Consider the following 17,773-nt stretch of genomic DNA (forward strand, 5'->3'; position numbering starts at 1 on the left):
CCGATGCTCCCTGTACTTTACATTCTCAGATACATGCACACGCACGGGCGAGTGCACACACACAGATCACACATTCGCGATGGTAGAATCTGCTGAGGGCTGGCCGTACACATGCTTCTACTGTCTCCATGTTTATTTTTCATTTGTGCATTGCGAGCAGACAGTCCACACCAAGAGAAAGGACCGTATCAAATATGGGAAACAGATGCGCCAACATATGCATTTAGTACAGGTATTATTTATAGCTTGCTTCATGGGCTTATGAATGAAAATATATTCCTTGTGCTCGGACAAACATCAATTAAAGAGGAATTGTGGGGAAATTAAGAGAGACACGCTTGTCAGAGAGAAGATCAGACCACACCACCACGGAGGAAGACATGTCTACACGTCGTCAAATGTTTTAAACAAGCAAACACGGGACAGCGGTTGTGTGTGTGCTGGAGTCAGGTGATTAAAAGGGGGTTCATGGGTAGACCACACTGCCATCTCTTGGTGGCTCTGTCCTACTGCTCAGGAATCAAAATGGAATCTTAATTGAAAGTGTACTTCTCTGCACGGTCATTTGAGTATTTATTCCCATGTCAGGACAGGAAACCGTGCACCATGCAGTCCTAAATCCTTAAGACGCCCGGCTTCATTTTTGTAAACATTTCTTTTACCTTAGAAAAGCCTCTGATCGGCGAGGTGAAAACCGAGCTGATCTATATTATTCGTGCGGTCACAGCCAACCGCCACGGAGGACGACAAAGCGGCGTTTGAGCTGCCAGTGAATAAGGTTGTGTGAAAGGAACGCGGTGACTGGGTAATAGCAGCTCAAAAGCACTGTAGCACTTTGTCCAGACTGAAGTCATTAGCATCCGGCCTTTGATTTCCACCAGCAGAACCCTGTTGGAGGACCCATGTGTTCCTGCGGCTGTCATATATGTTTGAGGGGAATGAGGGCAAAGTGGAAGCCCAAATGATTTTTGAGAATGTTGACCATTATTTATTACAGCAGTTAAGAGAGCCAGTGGACGCCCTTGACACGAGGCTAACCCTTTAATGGCCCACAGCTTGAAACGACAAAATCTTTACCAACCATAAAACCATTTATTAAGCTGGGGGAGATTTTTCTTTCACATCTGTCTATTACAGCTGTAAATATGCTCTTGGAAAAAAAAGAGGGTCCGCTCAGTGATGTTGGAATTAACATAAGCACAGACGTGTCTGCTTTCTGCATGATTAAGATTTCTGTCCGGCAGAAGCAAAGGAGGCCAGGCAGAGGTCAAGGGCCGTGAGAAAAATATCACCTGCTGTTCACTGACCCGCTTGGTCACTGACAAGGTTTGTCCAGTCTTTTTGGGTAGTGTGTGGAGGAGGGAAGACTTCTTTGATATTACATGTGCATGATATTTCATGTACATTGTACAACATAATTATACAATACATGATATAATATAATGTCAAAAATATCAAAAACAGGTAGAAACAAACCTTTTCTTTTTGTTTGTTTTTAGGGTTTTTAATTAATTTTTTACTTTATTCATCTTAGCGGCACACCGTTGCAGTATTGTTGTTGCATTACTTTTACTACACGTCTATTGTCAGTGCTGCTGGAATAACGTCATTGTGTATGTACACAGTAAAAGTGAATTTGCATGACATCAAGCATGTTTGGAAGCAGAAAAGGCTAGCGTTGCTACATACTTATCGAGCGTACTCAAACGGGCTCGCATTCATTGCAGTGTACTGGGTTCAATACACTCCCAATGGCGCCCCAGTGATCCCACCTTTTACAGGTAATGTCCCCAGCAGTGACTTAAAGTCTGAGACAACGACAGAAACAGCTTTGGTGCCCAGAACAGTAGGCTTACCAAGATGAGTGGGCCACGCTGGATAAGCTCACCTCTATTAGACCTTGGTAAAATGGAGAGGAATATATCAAAGATACTCGAAAAAAAAAATCAGTTGATACTGAAGTTTTGTGTGCCAAAAGGGACGTTAGCAGCTTCACAAGATGCTAACGTGACCGTGTTCGGACCAGCGCCAGGTCTTGGCTGGTGGCTCTTCTCGGGTGTGAGCAGCCTTTCACTGCAGACGCCCAGAAACTGGCTTCTCTAATAGGGACAAATTGGCAATGTCTGTGCCGACCGGTGCTGTGCGCTTGGAGCTGTGAATTGATAGTGATGCCTAATGATCCCCCTGGGTAGATCAATACCAATAATCCTCTTTCCCGCCTATTCTCCTCATTGACCATCGAGAGCCTGGAAGAGATGTGGAAAACTGCAGGCCAGAGTGACAGGTCCAGGAGTTCAGGACGTGAGGGCTCATACTCTCACACATGGTCATGACCATTGAGTCTGACTGAGAGGAAACCCAACTCAGAACTGAAATGGAGACGACGAAAACTTGTCAGATTTTGGAAAATAAAATGATAACTTTTAAATTTTGCTTTTATCTTAACAAATATCCCCTCAGTATGGCTGAATACTTTCATGCACACCAAAGCACAGATGCAAAATCTATAAATATAACTGTAAAAACATCTTTAATTTGGCCAACAACCGACTACTCAGCTTAGTTCCTGAATAAATAAAAATCAACCTTCTCTAGGAAAGGCAAGAAGATAGTCCATTCATCATTGCAAGCCAAATAATAACCATTAGAACAATTTAAATATACACAAAGAACAGGTCTGAAAGGAGAATATAAAATCTGAACAGTTTACTAAAAACAGAGCTTTTAAATGCCACATTGTAAAGCAAAAACTGCATTTCACCACACAACTGAAGCACCAAAAATACATTCATAGCGAAAGCAAAAGACAGAAGCGAGCTGTGAAGCAGTGCAGGGGTGAGGTGAAGCATGCAGTCCCAACAGGCCGCTGTGTGTACCACTGCGCACGCACATGTATTGTGTGCGTGTGTGTCTGCATGCTGTGTGTGCGTGTCTGAGCGAGCATGTGTAGACTGCAGTCATAAAGCCTCACATCACCCTTTTCCACCCCATGGACAGCAGCTGATTACTCCCACCAAACACATCTATACACTTTATCCCAGCTGTCACAGTGCATACTCATTACGCCCCACACCAGCCAGCTGACTCCACACAGCCACACCCGCCTGGACGTGGCCGTGGGGCCACACTGTAGGTGGACAGCAATCATAAATCCCCTGCCCCAGTATTTCAAAAACTCACAACAGAAAAACAAACAGGACAACAGTCCTTTAAAACCAACTTCAAATGTAATGGTCAAATTATGCTTCTGTTTTTGAGACGAATAGCAATAGCTATTTGAAGAGTAATTTTGAGAAAATACAAATTTAACTCATACAAAAATGTTTATAAATGAATGAACCACCTTAAAGAGTGAAAATATGATCAGTGCGTGTGCTACAAGTCACAGAAGAGACCGATCGAAAGATGCTACAAGTGATTGAAGCAAGTGAATGCATTTGCGTAACACATTGTGCTCACTGTTTAGGACCTCAGTAAGGAGACGCAGGCCAGAAATGACAAACTCATGTGCTTGACAGATAGTTGATGCTTCTCCACAGAGACCCAGGTGCTGTGTCTCAGATCTTTTCAGCTTCATAAAAACATTGCTTCAGCCGGCGCAACAATCGATGTCATACTCAACACGGTGCAGGTGAAAATCAAAGCTCTGGTTAGAAAGGACAGTTATGAGTATGTGTACTCCATGTTGAACTTTTTCTATGCTTAGACCTATTTCGTTCGTAAAAAAAAAAAAAAAAAAAAAGACCCAGAGGAAAATGCTGCCTTTACAAACCGCCTTCAACTTTTCTTACAAATAAAACTCAGCAACATACAGACAAGCCAATTCAACAACAACTGCAACTGTCGGTCATATTGACTTGTAAACCAATGCAGTAAAATATTTTATGACATCAAATTCATCAAGTCATTGTCCTCATATTCTAAAGACAAAACCCTGCAACAATGGGCAAACTAAAATTCAATTAAAACTATCACAACAAAAACAAATTGAAAAAGGTTGAATTAGTATGTTTAGATGATCATTTCATTGTTTCCTTGATTTAATAGAAAATATCTATTCAATTTTCCAATGAATTTAAATGAAGAGTCAAGGCTAAATTTGCCATTAATTTGCTATAAAATGACCTGGACTAGTGTCATTATTTCAATAGCTTCATTTTCCACAAACATTTTTTCTTGAAAAAAAAAAAAAAGAAGAGAATAAAAAAGAAAACATTTTCTCCAAAAAAAACAGTGAAACCAAACTCCAGTGAAAATCTACGCATCTTCTCCTCTCCTTCTCCTTCACATTTGTCAATCAGCCGCCGGTCCTCGCCTCCCACTGAAGCAAAGTGCAGCGCTTAAACAGGAGCATTTAATTCATTACATCATTATGTCATCTCATACTAATCTGTGCAATGTCCTCCAGTGCTTTGACATGCAAATGGCTTAGAAAAACGTCTGGGGAGGTAAAGAGGCGGGAGGGTGGGTGCAAAACAGCAATCATCACATCTTGTCATGGGGGTAAAAATATGCCCTAAAGCTCCGCTGCCATTTTCCCCCTTCTCTTTAACTGCGTTCGGGTTTCTCCCTCCACTTCTCCCCTCTTTGGCTCCCCTCGTCTTTCTCCATCTTTGTCAGCCCCAAACAAAGCGACGGCAGGATCACACAAAACGCCAGCAATCTGTTGAGGATCAGGCTCCCTATGGAGAACACATAAACAGTAAAGCGCGTGGCGCACGCCCGCGTCCAAGCCCCCTCCCATTTACAAATGCCCCTCATCTACATATTCACGAAAAGGCCCCTCTGGCTTTCCCCTCATCAGCAAACCCCTCCCCTAAGCCTCATCAGCACACGTCGGCTTGACTGGTGGGGACCCCAGCACGTGCGCGCACACACACACACACACAAACATTCTCCTCTTTTCTTGTTTTTTTTTAAACGTCTTAAGAAATAGCAAACAGGAACATTAGAGTTAGCGCGATCTGGTGATGTGAGCGCTGGCCATGCTCATCTAATTTCCAGCCCTACTTCCCTCCCTCCTCGTCTCCCCCTCCCCTACCCGCTCTCTCATCATCAGGTACCTGGTGACGAGCGGCCCGTGATAATCCACAGCCTCTAACCAATCAATCAGTAGCATCGTAATCAGCAGCGTGGAGCGGCAGAGAAAGGAAGAAAAGCCCATAACTTACCCGGGTCGCCTGCAGTCTCCTCAGCACAAGTGGAAGTGTGGTCAGGGCTTTGGCTGCAGCTACTGCAGACACACTTCTCAAGCCATCCTCAAGTTATTTTTTTTTAAGTCTAAATTTATTTTTTTTTCTGCATGATAAACATGTAAGCAACATATAAAGCTCACCCCCTCCCTTTCCCTTTTTCAGTCTGACTCTCACTCTACCTTTCTCTCTTCCTGCCTCTCGCCTTTCCTGTCACTCTCTCTCTCTCCATTTGCCTCTCTCCTCCCTCAGTGTCTGCCTGTTGCAACAGTGTGGACATATACACACATATAGTATTTCTTGGGTTATATATATATATGTACCTTGAGAGGACAGCTGGTGCAATATCCTGCAGATCTGCTCAAAGACACGAGTGCTCGTGAGGAAATACAGAGGAGTCAAGGGAGGGTCAAAGCTAATGTCCTACAAGAACAGGGAGACCAAATTGACTTTTTTTTTTTTTGTCTGACTCAAACATGTATTCCCTCCCTCTACCATCCCCATCTTCACCCCCAAACCCAAATCAAACCATACACCCCCAACCAGATCCAAAAGCCCTCTCTCATCCAATTTCTGCTCATAGGCATCCCCCTCACCAGACATCAGCATCCTTTGAGGGCGTTAGCTGTCTCTAGGAAGAGGTAACGCCGCCAAGCAGCCTTGTACATTTTGCCTTGAGGGTAAAATAGCTGAAAAGCCATGCGCTATCATCATTTTCTGAGGTGTGGAGGAAACGCAAAGACAAGAAAAACATACTGGGTTTTACACAACTCCCCAAAAGATCTGATGCTGAATTTAGCATAGGATTACACAAAAATCCTTTCTACTCAACCTCTGAATAGAACCCCTATTTCCACAGACTGTGATTTCCCTCCCCGGCTCAGCAAAGGTGCAGAAACTCCACACAACCTGGAGCTATGGCATGGTGGCTAAGTTTAGTTCTACAATAGAGAGCAATAAAGGAGGCAACAACGAATGAATGCAAACAGGAAAGGAACCTCTCCATGGCAAAAGTCAACAGCTTCCTTTCTGTGTCTCAAGGCTTGACAAGATGTGTAGTCTGACGGCACTGTTGTATGTTGGATGTCCTTGAGTTGACACAGGGTCCGTCCATGAAGGGTGCTCATCAGATTTCATTGAATAGCGTCAGCTCAAGAATAGACAGTGTACGTACAGCAGCAGTCCATGAAATCACTTGGTGATTTGGTTGACACAGGAATTGGTAGAACATTGTGAGCGTGTGCATCCAGGGGTGATGCAGAAGTGAGTCTTCCTCGTTGCATGTCGAGGTTTCCTTACACTGTGCCGCAGTGAGTCAAGTTCATGGTCACGTAGGATACTGTATATACCAAGAGTCATCACAAGTTAGCGAACAATGAGAGCTCACGACCGTCATGCACCTCACATTCAAATGTTTACCCCAACCTTTCTTTTTGAACATCAAGAAACGCTGTTTCCTGAGAGGAAACGTTTCATTCAAACGTGGTCAACACCTCAACATCCTAGCTCCATTTGAGTGAGAATGTCTTGCCATCACTGGGTGTGTGATAGTGTGAAATTTCACAACATTGTGTATTTATTAAGGCTGGGATTCAATTAAAAAAAATCTAGTTCATTCCAGAATTTGTGATTAATTCATCTCAATTAATCGCAGTTTAATGGTATAAGAATAGTTGCTACATATTACTGAATCAAATGATGGACTCATAAATACATTTAAACAACAAAATATTGTTTATTTTGCATCAGTTTGACAATAGCACTATAAATCACGATGGTGGCTATATTCAAGTTTTTATATCACCTTATTTAAACTAAAGCTCTTTTAATGTCTTGAAAATATTTGTATAAGAATTTCAATTTTATAAAATAAAATGTTATTTTTCTGTTGAAATAAATGAATCGCAATAATGTTGTCATTGTTAAAGTTCCACCAAGAGTATTTGTACCACCTCAAAAAGAGATTGAACGTGGAAAGATGGTGAAAAAGTTGGGGCCAATGTTGCCAGTGACAACAAAACCACGTTGGAAACATGGAGGCAGCTTGTGGATCGGTAAGTGACCCAGTCATTTGCTGGCAAGATATGGGTCCATGCTGCTGGCTTGGAGCTGATTTGGATTGGAACATCGATCGAAATACTGTTGCGCTGCCACAAATAGTAGAGCGACAAATAATTTCTTCCATCATGTGCAAACAACCACACAGAGGAGAACAAGGGACACATGAGTGAATGTCAGTGACTCTAAAACAGCAAGTACTTACAAGAACTGAGTCACTCAGCGGACACAAACCATATATAATTTATTATTCTTTGGGTTATTATTCTTCAATTTTGTTGCCAACCACTAAGTTTTGAACTGTTAGCTTTGGTTTGAATTCAATAAACAGGAAGTATGGCACAAACACGCATCAACAAAACACTATACACAAATGTAAAACACATGCTTTTCCAAATAACATCTCGTTTGTTATTTCACAACCAACCTACACTGTTCCAGGTCTTTTACAGCTTTGAGGTCAGGAATTTTGGATATGTCATGAGATCATGCAGATTCATCCCGTAAAATCACTGATTGTGGATTGTGGATTGTTGACAGCAACTCAAAGAAGCCAGTGCTCTATGTAAGACGACACATGGATGTGGTTATAAAACTCTTGAGATTAAAGCAGTACAGTAGGGAAGCTAAAGTGCACCGGTTTATCACGCTATAGATAAGAAGCCTACATGCTCTCAATGAGGAGAGACAGAGAATTTACGCAACACGGCAGTGCTGTGTTGTAATGCATCAACCCAACTGAGAGCAGCGCTGTCACTACCGCTCTCCATCATCAGCGGGAGCAAAACAGCAGCTATGCATTGTCTTTGGATTGAAAAAAAAAAGTGTGGGTTTAAGATGGTGCTAGATATGTGCGTATATGAACATATGTATCCTGCACAGCATTAATATTAAACAGTTTTGGAGGTGACTGTTTCCCTGCTTGTCATGAATACACGAGAAAGCATCCATCTTTGTGAAATACGATTTCACAGGTAGTAAGAGTAAAACTGGCTACACGTACAAGCACGCGCGCGCACACACACACACACACTGAAGGGGGAGCAACACAGATACACACAGGGACAGAGAAGGCTGCCAGCCATCCACACACTGATAACACCGCCAGAGTTTCCATCCGAATCCTCATTTGATCTTGGGCTATTTTGCTTTAAATGGATGAATTCCACTGAAGGCTAACAATGCTGATTGATTCAGCTTGATTCAACGCATGCTGACCTTATTTGAGCTGCAGTTTCTTTGAAACTGACCTAATATCCATCTAGCAGTCATCAGACAAAAAGATATGCAGTCACTTTTCGGTGTCTGCTCCATGCACTATGACTCATTACAATTTAAGTAAAGCAAATTCCAATCGATGTGGAAGAAATAAGAAATAAAACCTATTAAATCTGCGGAAAACTATTGGTAAAATATATACTTTATTTCGATCAAGTCTTTGTCATCAAAAAAAAGCACATCCATGTCTGAGCTTTTTCAAATAAATATGCGTAACACGGTAATGTAGCTTATGACCTAATGAAGACACAATGATCCAGTGATTATTCATAATAGTGTGAAAGTGAAGGTGCAGGTGGGAATATTCACAATTACACCCTGGGTATGAATCTATGTAATTAAGCTCATTAGCTAATAAGGATACATTCTTCAGCAAAAGAGCTTATTTAACAGCCAGCTTATTACTTTAATCACCTATAAGATAATGAACTAATTGGGACGAGGGAATCTTAATCAGCGTGTAAGAGAAAACGTGATAATTATGTTCACAATTACTCCAGTTTAGAGCGTGGATTGAGCAGCTCATGCACTCACGTATACGTTGCAGTTAACAGGTGCGAGCATGAGCACAGAGGAAGAGGTGAACAGAAGTGCCCACAGACCACCGGTGTATTACAAGGGAAGGGCAGCAGGTGGGAAGTGGCCAGTCAGGGCAGCATCGTCCATCAGCAGCACACAGGAAAAAACACGTACAATGCAAATGGCAATGATAGAAAATGTCGTCACGCTCAAATGCAGCCATACTTCATTCTGCCATATATTTTCTATATTATAAGAACAGCTATATCAACATTTCATAAGTGAAGACTTGGATATGCGTTGCATTTGTGATGCGTGGTTACTCCCACTTGAGTTATCTAGTTGAGAGAGCAGTTCTTCCGCGAGTTCATGACAACATGCTCATTGACAAGAATTATTGTAAGTTTTATGTAGTAAGGAATAATGACAATATAATACAATATATTACAATACATTGTTGTATTTACAGTATCACAATATATGGCGATGTAGTGTATCGTCACTCCTGTAGTGGGATACGTATCTTATTGCCAAACATCATAGTGAAACAGCAATTGTGGGTTCTCCAATTACAAGACATAGTATTACTATACACAGCTAAACAACCCAAGAAGAAACTGCAGTTGAGAGAATTTATTGAAACCTACTACAAAAGAAAAAAAATACTGCCAGCATTAGAGCTTCAGATTCACTAGCCGCTTTTACAAACGGCCACATGAGAGCTTGACAGCACAGAGAGGCACATGTTAAATGTCAAGTGAAGAAATTAAGAGGGTAAATTGAATTTCCTAATTACAATTAGACATCATTTACAACGCTGAATTGTGGACTTAACCCAATTTTCTAAATCCGTATTCATCAGCTGAAAATGTCCTGCCTCTGAATCATTTTCATTTTTATTCTTTTTGAGCCAAGTGGGAGACGTTATCATCTTTTTGGTGCACCACGCGTTGAATCCATCACGCTTGACTTCGCCGACACACCAGGGACTCAGTCTGATCCCACTGTGACTTTGTCAGTTTGGCTGGTGCTAAAGAATAACAGCCTCTTTCACTTCTAGCTCCCTGAACGGGGTCAGCTGATTACTACCAGATGCATGTGTACATCAAACACACCATTAGACACAGAGTATGGAAATCTTTTTCTGTATAAACATGAAAGCGTGTATAGGCCTTCTTCTGATCTCTACATGGATCAGAAATACAAAGCAGTAAATTCAATACAATTGTTTCCAGTTTAAAAAAATGGCACGAGTTTAAATATTTTGACATTCAACTACATGTATTCAATGGATTCATTGATATAAAACCCATCAGTGAGGGGAGTCAAACATCCATCAGCAACGCCTTCACTTTCAACTCTTCAAGAATTTAGGAAAACAGTTAGTATATCGCTCAATGAACCCCCACTAAAATGCACCATTCCACTACACCATGAGGCTCAGTACAAAATGCTGACGTCACACCTGGGAACGAGTAGCATGAAATACGTCGACTAAGCAAAGGGACGAAAGGCTCCAGGGGAGTAAAGACGGAAATGGCTGCTCTTTTTGGGGAGGTTAGCAGAAGGGCACGCTGTGATCTGCTGTGGCCTAGATATTCACCAACTCTTTTCTTCCGTTCACTCCATGTCTGAATGAATTTTAAAGGGACAAAATGGTGCAACATAGTAGACTGAATGTACAAACACAACAAAATACATTTAAGGAAAAGAGCAACAAAAGCATATGGAGACTCATAGAAAGGTCTGCAGTGAAAGCAGACCACAGTCATGTTTGGCTGCAGTAAAAAGAAGACGATTGTGGACTAGGCTCTGTTTTGGGATGCTGAGCTACGTGTAAGAAACCACTCAAAGTCTAACTATAAAATCTTAAAAAAGGAAACTGGCCTCAGAGTGTGGATGGGTAAAACTTTTAAGAGGAAGGAGAATGAATTTAATGTCTCAGAGTAAAAACATCTACTACCCTGCATACTGTAGATCACTGTACCATACTTCTTCTTATGAAAATAAAAACTTTTGATGCATTGTAGTGTCCCTAGCAGCATTTATCGAGAGTTCCATAATTTTTTCTCTGTCACTACTTGAGTGTGAATGAACCACAAAGACAACACAGAGTGGATCTGTACGTAACAACTGACTGTGTCGGTGGGTGCACATGTTGCAAATTGCAATTCAGCGTTAATCTTTCTTGACAGAGAAATATTGCCAAACCACCACCATGATGGCAGGCTGGCTGCAGGTCTACTGCTGGCAGGGCTGCAGCATCACAACAAGTAGTGTTTTCTGGAGAGAAACATGGTCTGTTTGGTCATTTTTACATTGTGATGTAAAATTTTAAATGGTAATAACATTTTTCATCATGTATAAGTATAAATAGCATCTTATTAAAATAAATAAATAACACAAAATCTGCTTATATTATATTGGCGCAGATAACTTGGTGGTGGTGATGCAACTAAAATAATAAAATTAATAATTAGAAAATATCTATTAAAGAGAAAAAAATCTATTACTTGCATAGAACATAGAACAACATAGAATTGTGACTGGTTAACTGGTGAAATTGTCTGTAGGTGTGAGGGTGGCATTGATTTGTTGTCTCCTTAACAGCCTTTCTCAAGTAGACAAGATAGGCATGAAGTCTACTTTAACCCTCTGAGAAGATAAGTAGAAGAAAACGGATGACTATATGGCAAAACAATTATTAGCTTTGTCAAAGAGAGAGTATTCTTTTTTGTGCAAAAGAAAAAAAAACGACAGAAGCTGCTACTTCTAATCTGTAGGATGACTGATAGGCAGCGCTGCCCAAGAGTGATGAACTCAATGCCCACTTTACAAAACAACTGTACATGGTGGCAAAATCCCTCCGTGCATTTCCGACCTTTTGTTCGGCGTGACGACCTCAGGTTAAGTCAGTTGTACCACGAACAATAAGACGCAGAGCTAGCAGCAAAGATCCAAGGTCAACAAGACAGTATTAAAGCGTTTTAATAGAAGTCAGCAATAAAGATTGTTCAGTGTTAATACATTTTTATCATTTCAATATCTACTGTGCTCCTTCGTGTTCTCATTTCCGATAAAAATTATTCTGTTCATTTCATTTTGCCATCCACAGCACAATCACCTAACATGAGGGAAGAGACAGGAACACATCAAAAGAAGCCACAGTGGCTGCCTAAATTTTCTGTTTATATGAGGATGAACATTTACGGAAAAAAATTCATTTCCATGTATACATCATGTATTGTATTCTCCGTATTGAATGAGCAATTTCACTCTGTCCTCTTCCATCCAAAGTCGTTTTCTGAACATGAAGAAGAAGCTTTTGAAATGTATTTTGGTTTTTTTCACAGCGTCAAATGCTTGTATGCATGTGTCTACTCTGATAGCGCATGCATGTGTATGTTCATGGTGGATAGACGGACGGAACAATCAAAACACCATGTATGCTTAAAGTATGATTGGGAGCTTGGATAATAATGAACGTTTCCAGTCCCATTGGACAACAGAGTCCCGCAGGAGGGTCAATGGGAAACACTCCCATGAATGATGGTTGAAATATAAGATTATACCATGTTATGAGGAAGTGAGATAGTGATACTAGTATAAGATATATTTCTTTGAATATATTTCAAGCTTTTTGATGTTTTTTTTTATTGGCATTATGGTCAACATGACCAGTGTTTTATCGCAGTTGACGCGTCTTTTTTTGTGCTTTAAATGTCTTAAGGATGTCAGGGAGAAGACGAGTGCGTGGAGGGTTTTCCTTCAGCTTATCATGTCAACTAATACAAATTCATTTCATATTCATCAGAATGGTTGTTCTCCGCAGGGGGTTCATGGCGCTACCTATCACGCTCCCCCTTTTCTTTTTGATTTGGCTCATTTGAGCAGTGTGGTCCCCAGCAGCTTGTTAGAACTGCCACCTCGGTGACTCTGCCCCCTGGATGGAGAGGTGGGGGCGAAGGGAGGGGGTGAGATGGCAGAGATGGAAGGGGTGCTCAAAGGGGAGTTGAGGGGTGTGCAGGATGATAGGTTAGGGAGGCCTAACCCACAGCATTTTCACAAGACAAGGCTGAGACAGCAGTGGGGGGAAAACTTAAACAAGGTACACCATCTACCGGCAAGTCATGGGTACTGCTGACTCCCACTGTAATCAATGAATCAGTACAGACTAGTCTTTAAACAAGTTAAAAATCCATTCTGCATTCGAAACCTCTTGTATTGATAGGGATTTGGGTAGAAGAAGAACACCTGCCTTGCAAAATAAATACATGAAGTCAATTTCAGAATTGGGAAATGGTGCTCATCTATATTGTTATGGTTGCATTATATGCTGAATTATAAATGTATGATTTTAAGTCAAAGTTATCCTTGAGCTCTTCCAGAACAAAGACAAATTCTACTGAGAAAGCGTTTTCCTAGTCAACCTGTTTGAGATTTATTAAATTCAGCCATTTGCCACGACTGTCCTTTCCATCCCGTCTCCTCACCCTACAAGAAAATAAATCTAATTTCCTCAGCCCTGCAACAGAAAGCGTACATGCTCAGCTGTCGTGGCTCCACCCACCACTGCTCCCAGCTCACAGTCAAATCCCATCTACCCCTCCCAGTATCTCTCATACTGATGCACCTTTTTCTTCACAGCGTGGCTCCACTTTGTAACAAACAATGATCAGCACCTAAATTACAATCATTTCTAGAATCTGCCTGGTTTAAAATATGAATTTGAAAGAGATGTTAAATCAAGTACTCAATCTTGCAACACTTTTTCAATGAAATCTCTGTACACAACTTAACCATGGCTATAAGCTAGAAGAACAAGAAAAGAAGTACTGCAAAATCTTTTTGATGTATTGTGTTAGCCAGGAAACACGCACAACTCCTGTCAAATGTCTTCAAGCTCTTGTCTGAGAGGAACATCGACAGGAATACACAGGGTTATTGGTCATTATTCAGTGTAGTTTGAAGCAGGTAGATGCAGAGTTTTTAAAATGAATGGTAGGCCAGTGCAGGAAACTCACAGTTCACCTATACTGTGGATTCCAGCAGAGATACAGTGTCAGGCAAATCTTCGCAATGGTCCTTCCAGCAGGGAAACCAAATGTTTTTCTGAGTCCCAGTTCATGCAGGAAAATCTAAAGCTTGCCTGGTAACAATAGCCAGTTCAAACAGTCTTTGACAGAACTCTTAAAAAGATTTAAGGAAGCAATAAAGGTGGTAGAGATGGCCAACCTAATTACAATTTAACTGAAGCCAGTTATTTCCTGAATCTCAGCCAGTGTCATTAACAGAGCTACTGAGATCAGCTTTATCTCTGCACTGACAGCGAGGAGGAAACAATCACAGACCTACGCACTTCTTTCGTCCGAGTTCAAATCATTCCCTTCGCAAGGAAATTCATTTCCTTGGATATCTAATGAATCATAACCCGGTGACTGCTGTGGGTGCCAATCCAAACCGCTGCTGATTCCCAAACATTTGATTCTGACAGAATTAATTGCATGTCCCTGCAGAGGCGAAGACACAGCACTTGACACTCTTAATAGATTTTTGCATCATAATATTCTGTTCTCTCTACAATAAGAAAATCAGGAGAGCAACAAAGTTATTATCTTCTTCCACACTAAAACCCAAAAGCCTAAGCTCTCCATTTCATGTCAAAATTCATCCCCGGACATTCACTTGCTTAACTTCATGGGAGATTTTCAATTTTAAAAAGCTCAAAAATATGTATGACTGTTAGTCTTTGGCTCACTCTAGAAAGCCAAAAGAAAAGGTGTCTAGGATTCTCAGATGAAACTATCTCCCCATGAACCAGAAATGGATAATCTATTACAGACGATGATGAGGTCTCTTTTCTATACATTATACATGAAGAACCATTAGATTCGATGCATGTTTTCTGCATGGGTTCCCGCTGAAAAGACTTGAGGGGGGGGTGGTTGTAGATCGGCTACATGCAAAAGCGCCTGAGGCCAGCTCTGCAAGGTTATGGAGCATTAAAATAGCTGCACACAATAGGAGGCAAGAGAGAAACCCCCGAACACACACACCAACCACAGTCTGGACCTCTGCTCTTGTGACAGTTTGGAGAGGCCTTCAGGGACACCAAGGTGAATGTAGGTAGGGTCACATGACAGTGTTGTAAAACATTTATCTCCTTTAGATGGTGTAGGAGATAGGTTGAGCGCTGACCCTGCTATTACAAAATTACCCTAAGTGATGCTGTAGCGTAGATCAGCACCGAGACAATACCCAATACGTTTGACCACCTTATTGATTTTCACACTCGGGCAGCGCGCTCCCAATGGCCAGTAAATTATAGGGAGTTTTACAGCAAATTACACCTGTTCCAGAAACATTACAGGGATATATGAGACAGTACATTTAAGTAATGTTACACAGAGCTTGTAAAAAGCAGGCGTCATTACGTCTAATCATATACAGAGACATAAAACGTGCTTATCCTGATGAATTTGCTCATGTACTGTATAAAAAATGCAATAAACTATTAGAAATGTCCTGTTCAACCACTTAAAACTGATAGTGGAGAGTTTAAAACGTTCAACAAAATGTGCATTCCCTCACGAAAATGCCTCAGATCAGATTGACACAGCACTTAGTCAAAATTCCAGTTTTGTTTATTTTCCTTTCAGTGTTTAGGATATTTATGGATATTGAAACGATGCCAAGCAGACTCCACATCAAGGAAGCTTCCTGAACTCTGCTGCACCTGGATATATATGGCTGCAGTAATTTTTAACACAGCCAAACGCGGAGCTTGTAAACCAAGACTTTATCGCAAACCAATGGTGACCTTAGGATGGCCTTGCGAAAAATGAAAGAAGCTGTTCCAGGTGTTGAGTGAGTGCATATGTGGATCGTAGTTGCACATGTGGTGCAGTGTGTTTCACATAAATTATATAAGCAGACAGAAATGATTTAACGCAAACATATAGATTAAAATACCATCTGGTGGAGAGGTATTTCTTTTCCCTCACACAATAACAGGCCATTTCTAACCATAACTTATCCTTCATGATGCTCTATTCAACAACATCATTTTCTTGCAGAGATTTTTGTAAGAAATGTAAGCATTACATTGGCGCAAAATGAGTAATTTATTATTATACAATATTTATGTATTTGCATTCCAATAAAGCCAAAACCCATCAATATATCAAACAATGTCTAAAGATAGACATTTAAAAGATATGTATATGTATGCAGATATTGCAAAAAACATGTAGTGGGAACATGATGCAAGACGCAGAAAAAATAAATATACACCAGGCACATATAAAAAGTAAAGAAAAAGCACAGTAAGGCCACATAAGATTATCAACAGAAACCACCAAACCTTAACCCACTTGCTGTCAGACTGTCTGGTTTCAGGTTAAACTTGACCCATCACACTTGACCTTTGGTTTCTGCTATGGTTGAGCGACCAGGGCACAGCTGTGAGGGAGGTACTGTGGCAGGACAGACTCTCATCTGATACAGGAGAAATTCAATTGGAGCATATTAGTGTCGAAGTAGTTGAATATCACTCAGTCCACTAAACTGCAAACATATTTTCCGCTGCACTTAGGGCAGCTTCTATTAACCTCGACAACAGTGGGAGGGCTTGGGCTTGTGGGGTCACAGCCACACATGGGTCCTGAGTTTAAAATTGTCAGCACTTCTCAGCAGTATTCTATTTTTAACCCCTGATAAATATTGCTGTGGTCATTATTTTCAATGTTTCTGTCCTAAACTGTCAAATGCCTTGCAGGTTTGATGTATGAACGGTGGTCCATCACTTCCATTGTTCCCCAGGGCAACCAATGAGTGTGTGGTACCCTGCATTGGGCCAGACAAAGACAGATAGATGCGATGGACTCAGGCCATAGGTACCAGGGGATGCTTCTCAGGATAGCTTACAAATAGCCGTGAGAGGGAAGGGATGAGGCTGAATAAAAGCTGATACTCCACAGAGTTACTCAACCCATAACTGTCACCTCTGCGGATTGAACAGCCGTCCCAAATGAAGATAAAGCATCGATTCGAAGAGTAATATCTAGTGTCTTCTCCAAGTTTGCAATAAGAATAAGGCGAAAATACCTTGCCATGTGAATATTGATCCCTAAAAGTCAACATTGCGGGGACCAGAAGACAGGTTTCAGTGCGGAACCCAACTTCTCTTTGTAAACATCCCCGTAGCAAATTAATAACCACAAAAGATTCATACTAAAATTGGGTCCCATCTTGCTTCAACAACCCCCCATCCCAATGCATTTCCCCCCTGCCATCCCCAATGTCTCTTCTCACCACAATCAGTGTCAGGAGAAGCAGCGAGGAACAGTTTGTGAGAAACACTTATCTAGCACAGCGGCAGAGCCCTGTTCCTACACCCTTTATCTCACCAGGAGATGGAATTCAATATACAAAAACCCCATCATGCAGCAGCATCACGCCTGTGCTGGGGATAAGGGCAGAGTTGCCAGGTAATTGGTTGGTGGTGGACGAACACAAGGTTTGAGACTACCCATGGAGGAGTAGAGATTACAGGAACGGGAGGAGGGAACGGTACCATGGAGTCACAGAAGGGTGGGGGAGGTCTTTTTTTTTTTACCCTGAATCCCACCCTACTCTTCTCATGCATTCTGCAGCACTGTGTTTATTTACACATATTTTTCATGTAAAAAAATGGATGCATTTTTGGGAGAATTTGTTTAATGTAT

At 41.3% G+C, this 17,773-nt stretch overlaps 1 protein-coding gene across 2 annotated transcripts in view; it reads right to left on the bottom strand.

The window, feature by feature from the left end:
- Nucleotides 1-17,773, bottom strand: part of zfhx3b (zinc finger homeobox 3b) — a 309,986-nt gene that overhangs the window by 271,090 nt on the left and 21,123 nt on the right. The window contains exon 1 of one of the 2 annotated variants that reach the window (XM_053864695.1): nt 5,172-5,378. The exons of the other annotated variant lie outside the window; for it this stretch is intronic. The gene's annotated coding sequence lies outside the window, so the exon portion shown is untranslated. Of the gene's footprint in view, nt 1-5,171; nt 5,379-17,773 lie in introns of those variants that run through there. 2 annotated transcript variants of the gene reach the window in all.

This window comes from Synchiropus splendidus, chromosome 5, assembly GCF_027744825.2.
Source record: "Synchiropus splendidus isolate RoL2022-P1 chromosome 5, RoL_Sspl_1.0, whole genome shotgun sequence".
NCBI classification, from domain to species: domain Eukaryota; kingdom Metazoa; phylum Chordata; class Actinopteri; order Syngnathiformes; family Callionymidae; genus Synchiropus; species Synchiropus splendidus.